Source organism: Podarcis tiliguerta, assembly GCF_965153285.1.
Source record: "Podarcis tiliguerta genome assembly, chromosome: 5".
Lineage (NCBI taxonomy): Eukaryota > Metazoa > Chordata > Lepidosauria > Squamata > Lacertidae > Podarcis > Podarcis tiliguerta.
Window position 1 is genome coordinate 18,262,097 of NC_139538.1, and position 18,216 is coordinate 18,280,312.

The window sequence follows — 18,216 nt, forward strand, 5'->3', positions numbered from 1 at the left end:
ATATTGCCTCACTTTTTTGATATTTCAGATTAGGAGCTTGCTCCATATTTCAGCTGTTATATTTTATTATCATGAGCAATTATAAGTTAGAGGAAATTCTGAGCCTCCCAGAAGGACAAGGTAACCTTAAGGCATCTATTGAATTGCTTGAAAAGGCAAAGAAAATCATTAAATTTATGGATGACATATATAAATGAGTTTCACATTTCATTGTATATAAGCTTAAATGAGTAATAATGTCTCCCCCACCAAGAAAATGCATATTTGCAAAATACTTGAAAACAGAAATTTAAACCAATTATTAATTCACAACTTTTGGCGAGACGCAGATAGAAATGTAGATAAAGTTGTGTCTTCGCATAATGCATTTAATGCCGAGGGTGGTGGCCTGTTGAGTCTAATCATTTAAGTCAATTAATCATATGAGATCTAGTTGATTGATGAACTGAACAGTATTAATTGAAACCAAAATTATAAGGACAGTTCTCTGAATGGAGAGATATAGAAAGTGGAATTCCCCAAGTATCTTATACCCACCAAGCAACAGAGATCTCTTACCTGTTCCCATCCAGCAAGGTGTAGGGATGAACCTTGAGGGTGATGTGAAGGAAGATGGGGCACATGTGCCAATTTGCTTGGGCAAAATCTATAGTTTAAAGATATTTAGAATTTTTAGATATTTAGAGCCAGTGTGGTGTAGTGGTTAAGAGCGGTAGTCTCGTAATCTGGGGAACCGGGTTCGCGTCTCCGCTCCTTCACATGCAGCTGCTGGGTGACCTTGGGCCAGTCACACTTCTTTGAAGTCTCTCAGCCACACTCACCTCACAGAGTGTTTGTTGTGGGGGAGGAAGGGAAAGGAGAATGTTAGCCACTTTGAGACTCCTTAAAGGGAGTGAAAGGCGGGATATCAAATCCAAACGCTTCTTCTTATTCTTCTTACTGACTCCTATGTCGAAAGGGAAGGGCTTGCTTACAACCCTTTGATAACACTCCCACCTACCGCCAGTGCATCTTACGGAGATAAGGTTGAAGTGAAAGAGCAAGATTCTACTTTGGGAGGAAAACAAGTCTTATCGCTGTTGTTCCCAAGTCATAAATTTATCCAAAAAATGAGCATCAATGTTCTGTTTGGAGTCAAAGTTTCTCTTCAGGAAACTGATAAAGAGACCTTTCCTTTCAATTCTGCAAAATTATTACTACGTCTTTCTCTACTTTTGTTGGAGACAGGATGTCAGCTATTCTCTCGCGTTATGAGCAAGGTAGGACAGAAACATACAAGTGTTCCTTCGAATTTAATTCCATCCATCTCATTTGTTTTTGTGAATCTCTAACAGCCACCAGAGTCTGCCTCTCCCCCAACCCTACCCATCAGCTGGATTCCCTGGACAACACATTTAAGGGACTGAATTATATTTTAGTGATGCCACTAAGTTAGCAATCATATGCACAGTAAACTGGTATAAAGGATGTTCTTGTATGTTAAGCCAGCGTACAGTTAAACCAGATTGAAAATCTGTTCAGTAGTGGAGCTAACTGCTGCTAGGCTGCGTAAACCTGGCAGAGAGAGAACAAGCCTTTAAAATAGGGTTCTATGTCAGATTGTAAGGTTGCAGCTGAATGGGTTAAGGATTCAGCATAACCCCACACCCTCTTCTCCCACCTCTGCCTCACCCCAGAACACCCCCCCCTCTTTTTGGTACTAACACAGACCCCAGCTCAGCCAGCTTCAGTTTAGTAGGCTGAGCCCAAGCTGAGCCAGGATGAGCAAATTACACCAGCATATTTGGGGGGGGGGGGGGGCGGAGCCAGGGTTGGGGACTCAGTGCTGGCTGAGCCGGGAATCAGCTGTCTGAGCCAGAGTTCTGCTGCATCCTAAGCAGCTCATCCTGGATGGCGGCTAATGGATTGAAGTTGAATCCTGACAAGACAGGATTTGGGGGACAGGGGGCGGGCTGGTGTGGAGGACTCCCTGGTCCTGAATGGGGTAACTGTGCCCCTGAAGGACCAGGTGCGCAGCCTGGGAGTCATTTTGGACTCACAGCTGTCCATGGAGGCGCAGGTCAATTCTGCATCCAGGGCAGCTGTCTACCAACTCCACCTGGTACACAGGCTGAGACCCTACCTGCCCGCAGACTGTCTCACCAGAGTGGTGCATGCTCTAGTTATCTCCCGCTTGGACTACTGCAATGCGCTCTACGTGGGGCTACCTTTGAAAGTGACCCGGAAACTACAACTAATCCAGAATGCGGCAGCTAGACTGGTGACCGGGGGCGGCTGCTGAGACCACATAACACCAGTCTTGAAAGACCTACATTGTCTCCCAGTATGTTTCCAAGCACAATTCAAAGTGCTGGTGTTGACCTTTAAAGCCCTAAACAGCCTCGGCCCAGTATACCTGAAGGAGCGTCTCCACCCCCATCGTTCTGCCCGGACACTGAGGTCCAGCGCCGAGGGCCTTCTGGTGGTTCCCTCATTGCAAGAAGCAAAGCTACAGGGAACCAGGCAGAGGGCCTTCTCAGTAGTGGCGCCCGCCCTGTGGAACGCCCTCCCATCAGATGTCACAGTGATAAACAACTACCTGACATTCAGAAGACATCTTAAGGCAGCCCTGTTCAGGGAAGTTTTTAATGTGTGATATTTTAGTGTATTTTTGGTTTCTATGGAAGCCGCCCAGAGTGGCTGGGGAAACCCACCCAGATGGGCGGGGTATAAATAATAAATTATTATTATTATTATTATTATTATTATTATTATTATTATTATTATCCTGGTGGATCTTGCCATAGGATTGCTGCCTTTATTACACTATGTTAAAAATGACATTTGGACGAAGAAATTTGCACAGCCTGCCATTACGCTCCCTGAGCAATCATTTTATGTACTGTTCCCACACTTCCTTTTTGTCAGAAACTTTGATCATAGTTCTTAGCAATGCAATTTTGCCCACTAATCTCCCAGTCTCCTGTAATTTTCTTGATTTTACTCTCAGTCCCCTTGACCCTGTAAAATCTCATTTCACATGACCTGTGCTGTGAATACTTAGATAAAATAATGACCTAATCTAAACGGAATATGTATTTCTGTCACCTTGTATTGTCATTCCAATGGCATTACAAGTCTACCAGTGGACACAAAGTAGAACATATCTGATTATTTCCATCTTCAATTTAAATCTGAGATGAGTAACTTGATTTGTGCATATCAAGAGTAACATGACCTTCTTAGAGCAATGGACAAGCTTATTAGCATTATTTATCAGTGTGTTCCCCCCTCCCAAGCCTCTCTTCTACTGCTCTCTAGCTAAACCTAGCCTCCAGATTATTAAATTAGCAGAAGAGAATGTTCCCTGATGTTTCCATTTTGAAATTGAGAAGGCATAAATTCAATGGTGTTCAGGACTCTGACAAGCTTTCTCTTCTAACTAGCATCTTCATACTATTCCAAATCTTTCGTGCTGAACCATCTGCAGTGTAATGTGTTATCCTTTTTGCACCCAATTGTTTGCATTCTTACACTGTTTTAATCAAGGGTAGATAAGGTTTGTCATTCTTCATTTAGGGTAAGCAAACTTATTTTCCTACCCCCCAGCTGGGGACCAGAAAGGAGGAGCTGGGTGTCTGGAAGGGGCCCACTTTGGCCCAGGCCATTCTGGTGAGCCCCACTCTCAAACTGGGTATAATGCTGCCGGCCTTAGTCCCTTGAGATGGAGTCAAGGCCTTGGGGCATCCTTGCCTCAGACCTCTACGGATTCTGCCCAATTCCATTCCCTGCCAACTCCTGAAGCTGCGATAGAACTTGACATAGGAACAATTCCAGCAGAATTATGCATACCACTTTGAGGAAGGCAAAAACCTTACCACGTGTTTGAAAGTTATCATGGTTTATTTTTTAAAAAAATCCATCCCTGTGAACCAACAGCTGTCCATTGCCCACTGCAAGGATGTTTCTAACAGGGGGAGGAGGAAGGGAAGTCACAGCAAACACTGAGGCTGAACCGTGGCTTTGCTTGAAATTTATGTATGCCCACAGTTCACTGTAGAGGAGAGTTCCAGACCTGGCCACCACCCTGTCACCTGTTGCTGGTACAGCCATTTCATGATGCAGCACCACTGATCCTGCAGCTTTCATTGCCTTCCTCCTGTCTGCCACACTGGCAGCACAACGTAGCCTGCCATGGTGGGTGGCGAGCAGAGTTGTGTTTTATTCTGTAGCGTCTCTGATGGTAATCCTTTCATATTAACCCATGTCAAATGCAGTAAGTAAAAACTGTACCCACAAGAAAAATGTTTTGTTAGCCTTACATCTATGCAACTCATGCAGTGCAGCAGAACCATGGGGACCCATTTGTGAAACAATCAGAGGTGAAAACATTTATTGGAAACTGGCTAAAATTGAAGTAAGTGAGCAGATTTATCATGGAAACCTGCTAATTAGGGTGGGGAAACTGGGATTTCGTCTCATATTCTCACAGATGCTTATACAGTGGTACCTTGGGTTACAAGCACCCCGGGTTACAAACACTTTGGGTTAGTAGTACCTTGGGTTAAGAACTTTACCTCAGGATGAGAACAGAAATCGTGTGGCGGCGGCGCAGCAGCAGCAGGAGGCCCCATTAGCTAAAGTGGTACCTCAGGTTAAGAATGGTTTCAGGTTAAGAACGGGCCTCTAGAACAAATTAAGTTCGTAACCAGAGGTACCACTGTAGTATCATATCAAGTTAGAATAGCCTGAATTCAGATGAGGGATTCTTTAAATTTGGCAGCTATGATTCAACTGAATGTGAATGAAACATCCAGGACTTTGCGTTCGAAAAGTGCAAACCTGACCACACAAATCCCAGTTTTGCTCTCACAAGATAGAGTGACAGCCACAAACTTGGATGACTTTAAAAGAATAGCATGAAAAATCATGGAGTATAGGCCTGTCCATAGTTACTAGCCCTAGGGTTATACTCTGCTTCCACTGTTGTGGACAGTATGTACACCACATGACCATTTTCACAAGCAACCGTAAATTGCCCAATTTGCAGAAATATCATATCATCATATGATAAAAGAAGCCCTCTGGTGTGACTTAGTTGACCTCCTATGGCAGCTATGGTTGAGAGCAACGAAGAAATAAGTGAGATGCATTTCTGAACTGACAAAAGTGATCCTGCCACTAAAAACACCCCCAGTGTGTTTTGTTCTCCTTCTTGGATCAGAAGAACTTAGAATGACCCTATTCTGGTCTTTCCTGCTGTACTGTACAGAAAATGATCAAAGTTCTGTGTACACTGAGCTAATTTGTCACAGTCTTGCAAACGTCCAACTTTGCAATGAACTAAGACAGCCATTACAAAGCAAAGCTCTACCGAGATGTCAGACACCAAATCCCTCTGAAGACCATTAAAAACAAGAACCTCTTTTCTCCTGATAGGATTAACTGTCTGTTTTGCTCACAATGGGAAGGATGAACTCTAGCCATCCATTTTGAATTCCATGCTGAATCCTTGTGGAAAGGTAAAAGCTCAGACGGCACCCGAGAAAAAACCCTTGTCAGCTACCATTTGTATAATTTCTCTGCTAAGAGACAGCTGCTGTATCTTCTTACGGACTGGGGAAGGAGCATCTCCACACACACAGCCCGCAGGAGATTTGAAACTTTGATTGAGGACTCATTGTGACAGCAGATGGTGCTATAGAGCTGAAATGGGAACTCTATGAAATTTTCCATTGTGAGCTTTACAACGGTTGTTTTCAGAGCATTTTCAGAGAGTTTTCTTCTAGCTGTGTAGATGCAGCCAGAGCATGTAACCATGCAGAGGAGGAGGAGAACTTTGGGAACTTTGCCACCAACCCCCCCTCACAGGCCCAGATCATCCTGGCCAGTCAATCATGAGCAGGGGAAACCAAGAGATGTCACAACCCAACTCAAAGCTCAGGACCCAATTTAGCTTGTCATTTTTTGACTCATTAACCATGCTGATTAACCATGCTGGCATCCTCTTGACCCTTGTGGTATTTTTTTCTGATCTGTGGTACACACAGCTGTTGAGCTTCCAATATTTTTTATTCCAACAACTTATAAGCATTTTGGAGTGAGTTGACTCTCTTGACATTGCCTTTTAACCAATCCCCTTATTTGGAGGACGTTTCCAATGATAATTATTATTGGAAACTTCCTACAAATAATGATGATGACTTTGAAACAGTCTCACCACTTTGCCTATTGGTAGGTCCAGCCCCACTTCTCACTGTCAGAATTTCCAAAAGTTATACAATTATACAATTTTTCAATTGTATAATTATACAATTTTTCTCGGGTGCCGTCTGCTTGGGAGAATGACTAACAAGAAGAGTTTGAATTTGACATCCCGCTTTATCACTACCCTAAGGAGTCTCAAAATGGCTAACAATCTCCTTTCCCTTCCTCCCCCACAACAAACACTCTGTGAGGTGAGTGAGGCTGAGAGACTTCAGAGAAGTGTGACTGGCCCAAGGTCACCCAGCAACTGCATGTGGAGGAGCGGGGATGCAAACCTGGTTCACCAGATTACAAGTCTATCGCTCTTAACCACTACACCACACTGGCCGGGGGGGGGGCATTTACCAAGGCTAACAGAATGTCTCCAGTAGAAGGCAGCTCTACACATCCATCCAACCATCCTTACAGGCAAGCCAGACATACAACCATCTTCTCATGTTATTTTCTTTATACCATGAGTTTTGCTTACATGGTCAGATGTCCAAATACCTGCCATCAGTCTTGGGATTAGTATCAGTCTATGCATTTTTATTCTCTATGAAATTAGACACTAGTCCAAAATGATACATCATCTTGCCACAGGCATAATAAATACTTATCTCTGTATAAGCTTTTCAAGGCACTGTTGTTCTCCTGCTAAGCATTTCTCCTTCTTTTAGAAATTGCTTCCCTTAGCAAAAAGAAAAAGAGGCAAATGTAAAGCTGCAGAAAATATATTTCTTGAGGGTATTTTAAAATGAATGGATTAGCTTCTGGTCATTGTTCTTTTTGTGTGCTATTTTTAAAGGAAAAATAAGCAATGTTAAATGTGCTGTAGAAGGGATGAAAATAAACTCCTAAATTCCGAAATCGAGTTTCTCTTATTTCAGAGGGTATCTCTGTTTTAGTGTTTCTACCCATTGCCTTACTCTCTTCTTTTCTTCCTCCTTTTTCCCATCCCATCTCTCATTCTTGTACATCTCAAATAAGGGTGGAAGGATCTATCAATTTTAATTATATTAGTTTCTCATTTTTCTAATCCTATATCCAGTTCTTCACATTTTGCAACCATCTGCAAAATGCAATTTTCACCTTGTTACATTAGCATACCTTCCAACATGTTGAGTCCCAAAACTGGGATGCACATGGGTCACATGACCCATGCATGATTAGACAATAGTCCACCCACCCAAATGTCAAGGCTTTCTGTACTCCCCCTTCACACCTTTCTGTCCTTCATCTAGGAATCAAAGATGCTGTTCACTGTGGGATCATGGCCTGGGGAGAGTCCTAAGAACCAGACAGAAATGCTTTGAGGGCCTCATTCTGCTCACAGGTTGGAGGTTGCACACTCCTCCATTAGCATGTATTAATGTGTTATACTTGTGGGAAGCAGATGACATGGGCTGCGATGTTATGTACACTTTTCTTGAAGGAAGCCTCTCTGAACTCTGTGGATATTACTTCTGAGCCAACATGTCTAAGATAGCACTTTTAGTTTTTCCTTTAGAAGTTTTCTGACAGAAATAATTTGTTAATCTTCACTATAGCACAATGAAGCATTGTGTATAGCACTAGACACAATGAGGCATCTAGGAAACCTGGTAGGCAAAGTGCTCGTTTGTCATGTGCTGAATTGGATTCCAAGCCCTTCCTCAGTCATCACTGGTTGGTCATGCATTAATGATAACCCCAACCCACAAAGAATTCAGGACACAAATTGGTATCATCAGCAGAACAGTTCACAAAGATTCTAAGACAAGTGGTGTCTGAAGCAATGCAATGCATCATTCAGAAAAGACAGAGACGTTTTAATGGAAGAGCCATTATACAATGGTGCGTGGAGTTTTGCTGTAATTGCATATTATGGCAGGTCAATTATTCATTAACATATATTGGCCTAAAGCATATACATTGCCATCACTGCCATGCTGTCCCTCTTTTTCATATGGTGTTCAGAAACCTAGAATGCAACACAAGGAGGATTTAAACAGTTCAGTTTAAAGTGTTGATCTTATCCTGACAACTGTGCTGTGCTTCAAACAGGGCCACAAAATGCAGGGCTACTTAACTTCAGGACTAGCAAAATCCTCTACTTTATCTAATTGCCCTCCTGGTATATATGGAGTTCAATATTTGTATGGGACCAATTGGGGCTGCAACAAAATGTTGCAGCACAGAATGCTTCTGTTCAGGATTTGAGCCATTTTAGTCCCCTGCTGATTTCTGATTCTGCCCACCAACACATGATCAGCATTCCATGGCTAGATAGGTTGCTGAAATCAAAGTGGACTGTTGTTTTTTGGCTCTTCCCTTCTTATGCCCCGCCCCAATATTTTATTTATTTATTTAGCATGTTCTGTACCATCTTTAAAGGTAAAAAGCTTCTCATTTTGTACTGTGCAAATGAAAGTGAATTATTTTCCAAGTGGCCTCTCCAGTCACAGTGATTTGGGGAAAGGTTTAAAATTTGAGTTTGTTTTTCATGGTGTTCTATGCTGTTTTTCTCCCACTACTACCCTGTCTCCTGTGCAAGTCAATTGAGGAGGAGGAAAAACACCTCCAAAATATCTGTAGTGGGGAGAAGAAGCCCCACCCTACGACTCTTGAGGTATTGGGTCCTTGCTAGCAGAATGGCATGTTCCACATCCCAGTCTTTCCCAGATATCTATAGCTTAAATGCTCCCTGTGAATCCAATTATATCTACCCTGCCTCAGAATGGTAGTGTCTGTTGTTGCCAAAGAACTACTACAGCTATCACCCTGAAATTTAGCAGTTTTCATGCCCTCACATGGAGACAACTACAAATACACATTGTAAACTGTCTGGCAGAAAATAAATAAGACTAAGAATGTGTGGAAGCATCAGCCTATAGCTTGGCAAGCTTATTCAACTCTGGAGATACTCAAATGCCTGCAAATTTCATTCACTTCTGTGAAAAGGAGAAAAATGTCACCATTTTTAGATTTCCCTTTACAGTGAAGGGTTTGTATGTGGAGGAGGGAGATTTATGTTAAACTTACCTAATTTGGTCCTGAATAATGAGACAAACTGGAAAGAAACAAAGCAGCTCCAAAACACAATGAGCTACCTCCCAAAGCCCACAGACACAAGTCAAATCTTGTGACAGGTACACACCCCTAATACAGACAAAAGGAAATACCTTTGCTGATTCCTACAGGTTTTATCTAGTACTGAATCCTCACTGCAAACTGCTAAGACAGCAGTCCTTGTGAATCAAACCTCACATAGAAGGATGAACATTTACATAAAACGTGGAGACCAAAAGACCCTCCGACTATCTGAGGCTTCTTTCGGACACTGGATATTTTTGGCATCAGTACTATTGTTTTGAATATATATAAAGCACTGACCTAGATCTTTTGGCATAATTTTCCAGCTTCTAATACCAATAATATTGCTTTTAGACAGTGTTTCAGGGTTCCTTTTGAGATGAGTTCTTCAAAGCTATAGCTTAATCCAGCCTTTATTAGCTTTTGTAAAGTGATTATGGGGGGTGGGGAGAGAGGGAGAGTTGGATGTGAGTTCTTAAAAGAAATAAGCATTCTGTTAGCAATAACTACACTGTTCCACTTCCAAAGTATTTGCAAGAATTCTCCTTCCTGGGTCTGGGCATTCAGTTATGTGGGTGGTAGTCAGCTGTGTTTTACTCAGCATAGACCTATTGAAATTGTTGATTTTCACCTTTGCTATCTTGAAAAAACCATTGTTGTTTTTTAAATATATATAGGAAAGAAAACACAAATAATTTTAAGGGATAGTACAATGTCTTGAGGTGATGGGAAATGGTCCTCCACATATCTCTAGATTATCTGATTTGGGAAATATGAAGGAATTAGGAGAGAAGCCAAGTTTCAATAAGTTTAAAGGTATTTCTTGTGTGTGTGGAACAGAAATTAATCTAAGGAGGAATCAAATTTGCTTGAAGAAGAAAATCAAATCTATGCCATTTTGCACACATGACAGTTGCACATCTAAAAAGTAGTGACTAAGTGGATGTAGTGACATAGAATCTCTGTGCACATTCAAACTGCTCTGGGATCAAAGCTAGAGAAATATTCACAGTCCAGATTCTGCAGGGTTTAAATATGCTAATATTTGCTAAGATCTAAGGAGAAACAGCCATCCAACTGTGTCAGACATAAGGACAAGAATCCCTTTTTGGTCTCTTCTATCAAAAAATGGCTGCACATGTGAGGGGAGCAATTCAGACTCCACACAAAATATGTTCTAAAAACTTCTACATGAGTTTGTGGTCAGGGCATCCAAACCTTTCTTTAAATTGCCTTGCATGTTCCTAAATGCAGTGTTTTGCTTTGATTCAACACCACTTATGCTGGATTGAGAAAGGAAGTATGCCTGGTTGCTGATAACATTCACATTTGATTGCTCAACTGCAATCTAAAGAGAAAAGTCTATAGGCTTTGCAGATACTCAGCTATACTGAACATGGAGCAATTGTTTGTGCAATTTTTCTGAACTGCTTCCAAATGTAAATCCTTTCAGTTTGCAGATGGAATTCTATTTACATCCTATTCGACAACTCTTATCTGTTCAGTGTAAACAACATGAAATGAGTTCTACTGTTCTGAACTTGAAATACCTAAATCTAGAAGAATATAGGTGAGTTAAATCTGTTGCAGAAATAGAGTTGCGGCACCTTAAAAACACATTCATTGTGGCATTGTGAGCTTTTGTGCGCATCAAAAGAAAGAGACCCTATGTGTTTTCAATATGGATAGGGACAAATATACTGAATCAGACCCATGTAGTCTGGCAACATACTTCTCAAGTGGCTAGTCACATGACTCTAGGAAGGTCACATGCAGGTATTAAAGACAGAATACTGTCCCTGAAGATGGAGGTTTCATAGAGCCAGTACTTGTTGGTAAAAACTGACATGTCAGTGATCAACTTGATAAAACTGCAATGGATGCCAGCATAAAATGGCTACCATGTGGTGACAGCACATTGTACATTACAACAAAGCAATGGCCATAGTTATCGATAAACTTATCAACCATGAATTTTGTCCAATCTTTTTAAGCTGTCTCAGATACTGCACATTACTACATCTTGCGATAGCAAATTTGATTTACCTTTCTGCATAAACGGGAGCCATTTTTGTTGTTATAGAAAGAGACTTTTAAAAAGAAACAAGAAACTATTGTTAGCATTACTATTACTTAATGCATATGCGGCTTAATGGCTGAAGTGGCTTCTAAGTGGTTTACAAGTAAAGGAAAAAAACTTATGGGGTTTTTAAAAAATGGATTTACAAAGGAACTGGCAGTCTCAGCCTGCCTAGTCTTAATGATATAGCTTAAAACAATACCTGGACTAGCCAGTTCTGGTCTTATGACATGTAAAATAATGGAGCCCACAGTGAAGGGCGATATGGGATGGAGTGGTGATAATGTAATTTGAAACCATTTAAATTGGAGGAAGAGCATACCTGGCTAACCTCCTTGACATTTTGAGGAGGTTATGGATAAGAGTGATAATGACAGTTCACATGATGTAATTTATTTGAATTGTCAGAAAGCTATTAATAAAGTTCTACACGGAGGGAGCCTGCATAATTCACTGGATAAACCTCAGGGACTGAGAACAATTCACAGAGATGGATAGCGTGCTCTGGCTCGGAAGTACAATATTCGGATGGGCAGGTTTTGCAGCGAGATATTTGGTGGAGGCCGGGATTATGCTGTTGGTTCCTTTCTTCCTCTAATAGCAAAGTTCTGTGCTTAGGAAACACATGCTGGAGGCAGGAGGCAGTGTTGTTATAAATAGCCCTGCCACAGGCAAGATTCCCTCGTAGTCCCGAGGAGCAAGTGCATCTAATTGTTGGCAAACATCTATCCTACCGTTCTTCCAATGAGCTCAAGTTGGTGCACAGGCTCCCCCCCCCCGCCCATTTTTTATCCTCACATTGAGGCACATTAAGCTAAGAGATAGTGACAGGCCCAAGGTCACCCAGTCAGGTTCATGCCTGGGTGGGTGTTTGTAGCCTGTTTTCCCAGGGCCTAGCATGACACACTAAGCGCTGCACCACACTGCCTTTTATGAAAGACAAAATGGTGCAGTGCAGAGTTCTGCAGTTCCGGATTTCAGCTACACTATTCCACTCTCCCCTATCCAGTTTTCCATGCTAATACATCCCTCATGTGTGTTCCTGGCACTGTTTGGCTACATAAGCAAAGGCCCTCCTAGCTTGCACATCAGAAACAGAAATAAAGATTGTTTCACACTTGGGGGGTGGGGGTGGGATTTGGGGTTTCTGTCCCAGTCACCAAAATGTCTCGGGCCCTTTCCATAAAAATTAGAAAAGTGTGTTTGTGAACACATGGAAATCTTCTGCATGAGAAATATTCTGCTTGACTGTGGTTCCTACACATAAGATTATTACATGCTTATCAACACACTTTGAGAGCCAGTGTGGTGTAGTGGTTAAGAGCGGTAGTCTCGTAATCTGGGGAACCGGGTTCGCGTCTCCGCTCTTCCACATGCAGCTGCTGGGCGACCTTGGGCCAGTCACACTTCTTTGAAGTCTCTCAGCCCCACTCACCTCACAGAGTGTTTGTTGTGGGGGAGGAAGGGAAAGGAGAATGTTAGCCGCTTTGAGACTCCTTAAAGGGAGTGAAAGGCAGGATATCAAATCGAAACTCTTCTTCTTCTTCTTCTTTTCTACTTCACCCTTTGTGTTGTTTGCAGCTTCTAACATTTGTGCATACGCAACAAACACCTTTCTACAGTGTGAACTGATTTTTACTTTGGTTGCAGATAAATGTTACAGTAGCCAAAAGCAAAAAAGAAACCTTGAGCTTTTATAGATGTGAGAGATTTCGTGTACTGACAAATGAAACAAGGGAACTTTGGAACAGGCGTTTGATTCATACTTATTTTATCCAAACAGAACGCTGTTCATTCCTAATTTGCTTTTTATTACATATAACATATGCATTTGGGGTTACATAATATTCAATTTATTATTAGTTACATCCTGGAAATTCCTATGTGCCCCAGATGAATTCAGGGTGTTTGGTCGTTTGCGTCAGAAACACAACATTTGCATTAGAAAGCTATTAGGAACTTTTATACCAGAAGCTGTGATGAATTTTCCTCACAGTATATGATATTTCACACACTTTGGGGCATAAACAATACACAAGAGATTTCTTTAGATACATAGTCAACAAGGGACCTGTGGGTTTACTAGTAAGTTACAGCCAACCAAGAAATCTGAATGTATAATCTAGTTCTTCCATCACTGGATAGATTTGCAGAGCAGTTTAGGGGACAAAGAATAGATTAATAACACAAAGGTTATTAATGAAACAGGGATGCTGTGAACTGGATGGGAAAGTGATTGTGCAGCTGCTGCTATTGCAATAGTGGCTTAACTGACAAGCCTCATTCTGGGCCAAATTAACGCATTTGCCTGGTGGTGCATGGGCCAATGAGAAGCAAACGGCGACAGAGTTCTGCACACCTCATGATCCCTGCATAGGCCCATGGGAGAAAACTTTCCCGTGGGTCACCACAGGAGGAGGAAGGTGTAGAAACCTTTATAAGGCTTCCCCCTTTGGGGAAGGCAAAGCTGGCTGAGGAGAGATGGGGGCATGGCTGGGGCAAGACAAAGAAATGGGGGCTTAGGCTTTACCTGAAGCCAATTCAGTTTGGTCACCCGACCTGGCAACCCGGCATAGAACATAGAATCGTAGAAACATAGAATTGTAGAACTGTAAGGGGTCCCAAGTCCAACCCCCTGCTATGCAGAAATTTCAGCTAAAGCTTCCATGAGAGATGACCATCCAACCTCTGTTTAAAAGCCTCCAAGACTTATATTTCTTCTGCTAGGCTTGGGCAGAGCAGCAACAGCCTTATTGCTGAATGGGGATTGAATCTGCTGTAACTTTACACTGGCTTAACTTACATCAAGTTGCTTTACACCAGCTTCTTGTGCCTAGGATTGCTATATTTCAGGACACTTTTGTTGGGGAGCTTTTTTTAGAAAAGCCCCAAAGTTGATGAGTTTTTTTAAACACCCAAAGAGCGCAATTTTTCAATTGACTTGCCTGAGATCCAGGACAAAGCACCACATTTCAGAAATTCCCTCCAGATGTCAATTTCGCCTTTGAAATCCTGGTAACGCCTGGAAAAATCTGGACATATGGCAGCCCTAATCAATGGGTACCTTTGAAAGTTAGGGGCATCCACTGGACACTGGAGGAGGCCCATGAGGTGGTCGTTTGCCAGAGGCCTCCTGAAACCTGGAGGAGATCCAGCTTCCTCCCGAACTCTTCTGATAGCATTTGAACAGAGAAAAGAACGTAGGAGGGGGTTATGGCATAAAGAAGCAGCTGCTGTGTAGGACCAGTCCTATATGCATTTGAATGTTGGCTTGTGCTCAAATCACAACATGTGGGCATGCTTCTTTCCAGGCCCTCCAATCATAAAGATTATAGTGGACATGGCAAAAGTATAATAAATTTAAAGCTGGCATGCCTCCAACTGTTTCAGCACTGCAATAGCAGAATGCATTATAATTTAGATCATATCGATCCAAAACTTACAGCTAAGTAAGTACTGCTTCTGCCCTTTGATAGGCACCTTCGGTGTCCTTGCAGATGACAAGAACTTGGAAAAGAAACAAAAATGCGTGCTACAAAATACTGAAATGAGCCCACTTTATTTAAAATAAAAAAAATCAACAAACTCTTTAGAACTTAGTAAAAGAACATCAGCGTTTGGTCTCCTCTCCCTGTGCTTTCAATTATTACACTGATTGAAAACTGTGCCAGTAAAACAGCAGTGGTTCAGTGATGTAAGAAATCTACTAAAGATTTCTACTTAGCATTTGGTTTGGTTAAGGCCAGCCCCAAAGGTAGCAAGGAGACCTTTGGATGCGGTCCATCTTGTACGTGTTTATAAAAAACCCTTGAGCTGGCCTTGGGCGAAAATGTAACAAGACTGGTGTCAAGAAAATAAGGGTGTTTTTTTCCCAAATCAGTGACAGGATGCATATCAGATGCAAGAAGTGGAAACTGGAAACAGATGGCTCTTTTGAGGAGAGTGGTCTACCTTGGCACTGAAATGAAATTGCATTACCGGTTGCTTTTACACTCAGCAACTGAAAAATGAAAAAGCATATTCTATGTGGATCCCAAAGAGAAGATTCTTGATGGGTCAGTGGCACAGCAATATAAAGTCTAGAGCATTCAAATGCAGTCAAAGACAGATATGCAGAAGGTGGTCCCATAGTTCTAACCATAAGCCAGTGGCAATATCATTTTCTCCCCACTCTTCTTAACAAAAACAGGAATGGAATGTAAATGTCAAGAAATAGTCCTCATTAGCTAAGCTCCTTGTATACATTGTTCCAATGAGCCAATGCTCTATATTCTTCATTACTACGATATATTTTTGTTTTCCCATTGCTGGCTGATCTCCATCCTCACTGCTGCTGGGAGGCATCACACTAAATTAATAGACCTTTCTTGTCCATGTTCTGGAGGGATTGCAACATGAGGGGCATATTGCTGTGTGTGGGATGGGATTGTGAGCATCCTTGCACAATTTACCCACATATTCATCCAAGCAATTCCTTTTGTCCCAAGTGTTGTTGCCATTCCTTGATATTGCAAGAAATTGCAATATCAATAATTACATCCACAACTGTGTTGACAGACAACAAAAACTTGCCAGATTTTATCTATTTACGCCTTTCACCCATTGGGTACTGCAGGACTGCAGCATTCATTATGTATCATATGGCCCACAGGCAGACATGGAGCTTCTTGGGTTGGGTCTCCAAAGGAAGACACAGCCTCCTCATCTCTAGATCAGGCCCTCCATTGGCTCTATGACCAGGTAAAGACTACAAGGACTGCACAGAATGTTCTAGGTGCTGCAAGAGGTTGATGGTCTTATCATCCTACATCAGCTCTTAGTGTTCTTTTCTGATAGTGTTTGGGCTTCTGTTTGGTTAGCAGTTTCAAGATTCTCCCCTCCCATCCTTTCAATTTCCCTTCTTTTAAACTGAGCCCCTGTCATAGTTTGACAACTGATTCATGCATCACATGATGTTTTGAGGATTGATGACTTTCAACTATAGTAAAGAGTTTTATCTGAATTGACCTTGAGTGACCTAGACATTCCATGTTGGTTGACCATGCAGACGATCACTTGATGCTATATATACAGGAGCATGAATGTGTCCTCTAACTCATACTCTTAGGTTTTGCCTCTTTCACTTGTGCCAAGAAGCCTAACATGTCCAAGTCCTGGTGGCATTTTGTACTCCATTGTCAGCCTTGGAGAGTCCAGTAAAATTGGTTCTCTGTTAGGGCAGCCTCCTCGTGTCTTGCTCCACTTCATTTCTGGAACAATGTTCAGCTCAGTAATAGGGCTAACTGTTACATTCTGTTGCTTGACCTATGGGATAAGAATCTACCCTTCCTCTGAAAAGGTAAATATATTAAAAATAAAATAAAAATGTCTAGTAGCACCTTAGAGACCAACTAAGTTTGTTCTTGGTATAAGCTTTCGTGTGCATGCACACTTCTTCAGATACACTGAAACAGAAGTCACCAGACCCTTATATATAGTTGGGAGGGTGGAGTGGGGTTTTTCTCAGGAGGGTAATAGGAGATGGGTGATTGACTCAAAGGGTATGGTAAACCTGTTGATGACTGTTAATGACTGCAATTAGTCCTACAGAAAAAAGCAAGGGATAGTATGCAGATGATTAGCATATGTAATGAGACAGGAATCCAATATCTCTATTAAGACCAGGTATCTCCATAGTTTTCAGTTTAGTGATAAGTTATAATTCAGCAACTTCTCTTTCAAGTCTGTTTCTGAAATTCTTTTGTAATAAGACAGCTGCTTTGAGATCCTGTATTGAATGTCCTGGGAGACTGAAGTGTTCTCCTACTGGCTTCTCTGTCTTGTGATTCCTGGTGTCAGATTTATGCCCATTTATCCTTTGGTGTAGGGTTTGGCCTGTTTGTCCAATATAGAGAGCTGAAGGGCACTGCTGGCATTTGATAATACATTATGAAGTGGCAGTTGCTAAACCATAAGCATGTATTTGACATGCAGCCCTGATAAAGTTATTCTTTTCTGAGAGAGAAAATTGTACTTCATATATATATATATATATATATATATATATATATATATATATATATATCTTAGAGGACAAAGGGAGAAAAAAAATCATCTTAATAAAATACTTGTTTCAATCATTCTTAATTTTCCATGCTCCAGGGATATCATCCTTTACTTTCCTCTTCAGATGTTCAAATGATCAAAGCTCACAGAGTTGCATCTCCTGAGAAAGACTTAGGGATTGCTGAAATCACCACTCTTTTGGTGGTGGTGGAGAGCGCACAGCATGTATTAATGACAGCTTACCATCTGTGAAGGCTGCCTTTCAACTTTTTTTGAACAAATTCAAGGTGACAAAGTTTCCTCTTTCTGATCCACTTTTCTCCATTTTAATGAGAAACATGGATGACTTTTCTTCTTTCTCCACGTCCTTAGATTAGATGTTTTGGATTATGCAATTATTTATAGTCATCTAAACCAACTTGGGGTTGCCTTCATTTGCCATATACCCATAAAGGTTTGCATAAAAAAGAATCCTTCAACATGCTGAAGGACCATTCTGCTCATGAATGGGGTGCTGAATGTTGCATGAATGAATATATATACACAACTTAGGTCCAGGTTATATGAAAGACTATTCCTCATACAAGTCTGCCCAGATTCTGAGATCTTTGGCCCTTCTCTTGGTCTTGTCACCCTCACAGGCATGCTTGGAAGGGACATGAAAGAGGGCCTTTCCAGTGGCTGCTCCAAGACCTTGGAACCACCTCCCTGGGGAAGTTCTTTTTTCTATGCTAGGGGAAGAGGGAAACTTTAGAAGGAACTCAGAAGGGCATGTTTTAAAGGTTTAACAG

At 41.7% G+C, this 18,216-nt stretch overlaps 1 long non-coding RNA gene across 1 annotated transcript in view; it reads left to right on the plus strand.

The window, feature by feature from the left end:
- LOC310678543 overlaps positions 1-18,216 on the plus strand; it is a 54,204-nt gene that overhangs the window by 24,440 nt on the left and 11,548 nt on the right. The gene's annotated exons all lie outside the window — the stretch shown is intronic.